The 3,687-nt window shown below is 64.8% G+C and overlaps 1 protein-coding gene across 2 annotated transcripts in view; it reads left to right on the forward strand.

Annotated features, from left to right (window-relative positions):
* Positions 1-2,037: 2,037 nt before the first annotated feature.
* The window catches only part of DEF8 (differentially expressed in FDCP 8 homolog), a 21,258-nt gene continuing 19,608 nt past the window's right edge, over positions 2,038-3,687 (forward strand). For both annotated transcript variants that reach the window (XM_017513980.2, XM_017513982.2), the window contains exon 1: positions 2,038-2,093. The gene's annotated coding sequence lies outside the window, so the exon portion shown is untranslated. The remainder of the gene's footprint in view (positions 2,094-3,687) is intronic.

Below are 3,687 nucleotides of genomic sequence, written 5' to 3' on the forward strand. Positions count from 1 at the left end.
AAAAAGAAAAAAAGAAAGGAGACTTTAAACCCTGTGTGGAGTGTGGGGTTATCTTTGTCTCTCCTTGGAGGAGGGTCCCCAGTGCTTTTGTAGACCCTGGTTCAGATCAGCGACTGGTTCTAACACGCATTTGTGCAGCGGCACCTGCTGGGCGGAATCTCCTTCCTCTCAGGGCCAGCCTCACTGGGAAGTCAGTCCTTCCTCAGTCCATGTAAGGAAGCACCCGCTGTGTCCATGCACTGGCAAGCAGTAAAGACAGCCAACAAAATGCTGCCTGCACTCTCAGCGTTATGGTGCTTAGGACCCCAGTTGGGAAGGAAATAATACACAACAATGTGCCAAACAGAAGACATCAGACAGTGAGGAGTGATGAGGGGGACGGAGAGTGAGGGGAAGGGCTCTGCCTCCCAGGGATCACTGAGGGCCACTGAGCAGAGGCCAGGAGGAGGCGCTGGGTCATCGGGAGCAGTGCTTCACCAAGGCTCAGCCAGGCAGGGGCCCGGTGGGGGGGGACCTGGCTTGTTGGGGAGCAGGAGGCTGGAGGTGAAGGTGGGGGCTGATTTCTTCCCAGGCTGAGGATGTACTGTGGGGCCCAGGTGGGAGCTGAGGATGGGGAAGGGCTGGCCAGAGGAGCTGGGAGAGAGGCCAGGTGGAAGTGGAATCTCTAGGACTGGGGACCTCAAAGCAGCGACAGTGCGGTCCTCTCTGGGTCTGAGCGGATGCAGGAGGACAGTGTCCGGATCTGGGGTGTGAGCTGGGGTGGAATCTCGCCCCACCCTGTCTGCGCAGTGTGGCCTTGGTGAAGCTGATGGAGTTGGCCGTCCTGTAGGTGACTGCTGGCCCCAGGTTTCTACAGGGTTAAATGAGATGGTGTGTGTTTCTCACGTGGGAGGCCGCAGTTACTGACACTGTCATCACCAAGGCAGGCCAAGCCAGAGGCAGCAAAAGCCACACCCTTCTGCAGAGAGGGGAAACTGAGTCCGGGAGCTCAGGGTGAGGGCACCAAACCCGTATGCTGGCCTTCATCTGTTCTCAGCCCACCCTGCGGGCACAGGGGTGTTGGTGAAGGGTCTTCCACCTGAGAAGGTAGGAGCAGGGCTCTGGGGCCGGGGAGCAGGAGTCATGGCAGGCCTGCAGAGCCAGCTGTGCCTCCGGGGAGCAGCTCCTGAGCGCCGGGCGCGACCTCGCTGCGGAGAGGCTGGAGGGGCCGAGTCCCTCCCTCACCAGCCCGCGGGGCCCGCAGGTGGCAGCCGGCGCACACGGCGGCTCTCGGTTCCTTTTTTCTCCTCAACCACTGGGTTTACAAAGAGAAGCTAAAAGCCACCCGTTTTTTTTTTTTCTTTTTTGAGACGAAGTTTCACTCATGTTACCCAGGCTGGAGTGCAATGGCGCGATCTCGGCTCACCGCAACCTCCGCCTCCTGGGTTCAGGCAATTCTCCTGCCTCAGCCTCCTGAGTAGCTGGGATTACAGGCACGCGCCACCATGCCCAGCTAATTTTTGTATTTTTAGTAGAGACGGGGTTTCACCATGTTGACCAGGATGGTCTCGATCTCTTGACCTCGTGATCCACCCGCCTCGGCCTCCCAAAGTGCTGGGATTACAGGCTTGAGCCACCGCGCCCGGCCTTTAAGCCACCCGTTTTTTGAAAAGCGCGTGTGGCCGGGCGCGGGGGCCCCGCCTGTGATCCCAGCACCGTGCGGGACCGAGGCGGGCGGACCGGGAGGTCAAGAGATGGAGACCAGCCTGGCCAACACGGCGAAACCCGTCTCCACCGAGACCGCAGAAGGCGGCCGGGCGTGGGGCGCCCGTCGTCCCGGCCGCTCGGGAGGCCGAGGCAGGAGACGCGCCGGAACCCGGAGGCGGAGGCCGCAGAGCGGGGCCGCGACTCAGACATGGCGCGGAACACGAGAACGGGGGCGCGTGGACGCTCGGATGTCCGCCAGGCCGCGCGGCGAGGCCGTCCGGGGGCCCGCGTGCCATGAGCCTCCGCGCCGGAGGCGGCAGCAGCGCGCGGTGTAGACGGCGCGGCGGGGCCGGGCGGGGCCGGGCGCGGGAGCCGGGCGGATGCGCGGCGGCGGCGGCGGCGGTCAGGTGAGCGGCGCGGGGCGGGCGGGACGCGGGGCCTGGAGACCTCGGCCGCCCCCCGGGCCCCGCGGCTGCGCCGGGGTCCACACCCGGGTCCGCACCCGCCGTGCGCGGGCTTTCCGGGCGGCCCAGGACCCCCGCGCGGCGGTGCCACCTCCCGGCTGCTCCGGGCCTCAGTTTCCCCGCTGCGGAAGGGGTGGGTGGGGAGACCCGCCCCCCGAGAAGCGGCCCTGGGGCGGCTTCTCCCGGCAGCAGGTGGGACCCACGGCCGGGCTTCCGGGGAGCAGCCGGGGCGCCGTCCACCCGCACGCGCGGGCGCTCCCAGGCTCTCGGGGTGCAGCTGCCGGGGCGACGCCGCTGCCGCGGTCACGCGCGGGGCCGGCCCCACGCACCCCGAGCGTCCCGGCCCCATCCGCGCCCCCAGCCCCGCCTGCCTCCCCCGTTTTCTTGCCGAGCGTGCGGTCCGGAGAAGGGGCAGGGCGGCGAGGCCTCCTTCTCGCGCGCCCGTCCCTGCCGGCTCCTTTCTGGGGCCCCGCCGACGTCTGGGTGCCGCACTGTGGGGGGAGCCTGCTGGGAGGGGCGGGCCGGCCTCTGCCCGGGTCAGCGCCGAGGCGTCCCCGGGCCCTGGGCGGAGAAGCCGGGGCTGTGAGGCCCGAGGCCTCCCCTGCTTCCTCCCTGCCCGTGCGCCAGGCCTGGGGCTGCGCGGACTTTCACTAGGCAAAGAAAGGAGGCTTTTCCACAGCCCAGAGGGCGGCGCCGGGCAGAGCAGGGTGTGGGTGGCAGGGCACCCACCTGCCCTCGGCTCCTCTGGCCGCGCGTTAAACACAAGGAGGCCTCCAGGGGCTGCCCGGGCTTCGCTTCCGCAGGCTTTCTCCTGCACCGGTCAGGGTGTGTGTGTGTGTGTGACACCGCAGGGTGTGTGTGTGTGTGTGACACTGCAGCCTGTTCTGAGCAGCTCTGGGTCCTGGCCTCACTGGCACAGCAAGCCCTTAGCCCTCCATCCACCCCAGGAAGTACACGTTCTCCCTGGTTGATGGGCAGGAGAATGGAGAACCAGAGTCTAAATCCCGGCTGATCCTTTTCTTTTTTTGAGATTGAGCTTTTCTGTGCTGCCCAGGCTGGAGTGCAGTGGCGCGCTTTCTGCTCACGGCACCCTCCTCCTCCCAGGTTCAAGCCATTCTCCTGCCTCAGCTTCTTCAGTAGCTGGGATGACAGGCGTGCACCCCCATGCCCAGTTCATATTTTTGTACTTTTAGTAGAGACGGGGTTTCGCCATGTTGGTCAGGCTGGTTTTGCACTTTTGACCTTAAATGATCCACCTGCCTCAGGCTCCCAAAGTGCTGGGATTATAGGCGTGAGCCACCACTCCTGGCCATGATTCTTAAAAATAGGCCAGCTATGATGGTTCACTCCTATAATCCCAGCAATTTGGGAGGCAGAGGCAGGAGGATTGCTTGAAGCCAGGATTTTGAGACCAGCCTAGGCATCAGACGGCGACTCTGTCTATAAAAAATTTTTAAAAAATTCACTGGGTGGGGCCGGGCGCGGTGGCTCAAGCCTGTAATCCCAGCACGTTGGGAGGCCGAGGCGGGTGGATCAC

The sequence above is a fragment of the Cebus imitator genome, unplaced genomic scaffold, assembly GCF_001604975.1.
Source record: "Cebus imitator isolate Cc_AM_T3 unplaced genomic scaffold, Cebus_imitator-1.0 Scaffold509, whole genome shotgun sequence".
Lineage (NCBI taxonomy): Eukaryota > Metazoa > Chordata > Mammalia > Primates > Cebidae > Cebus > Cebus imitator.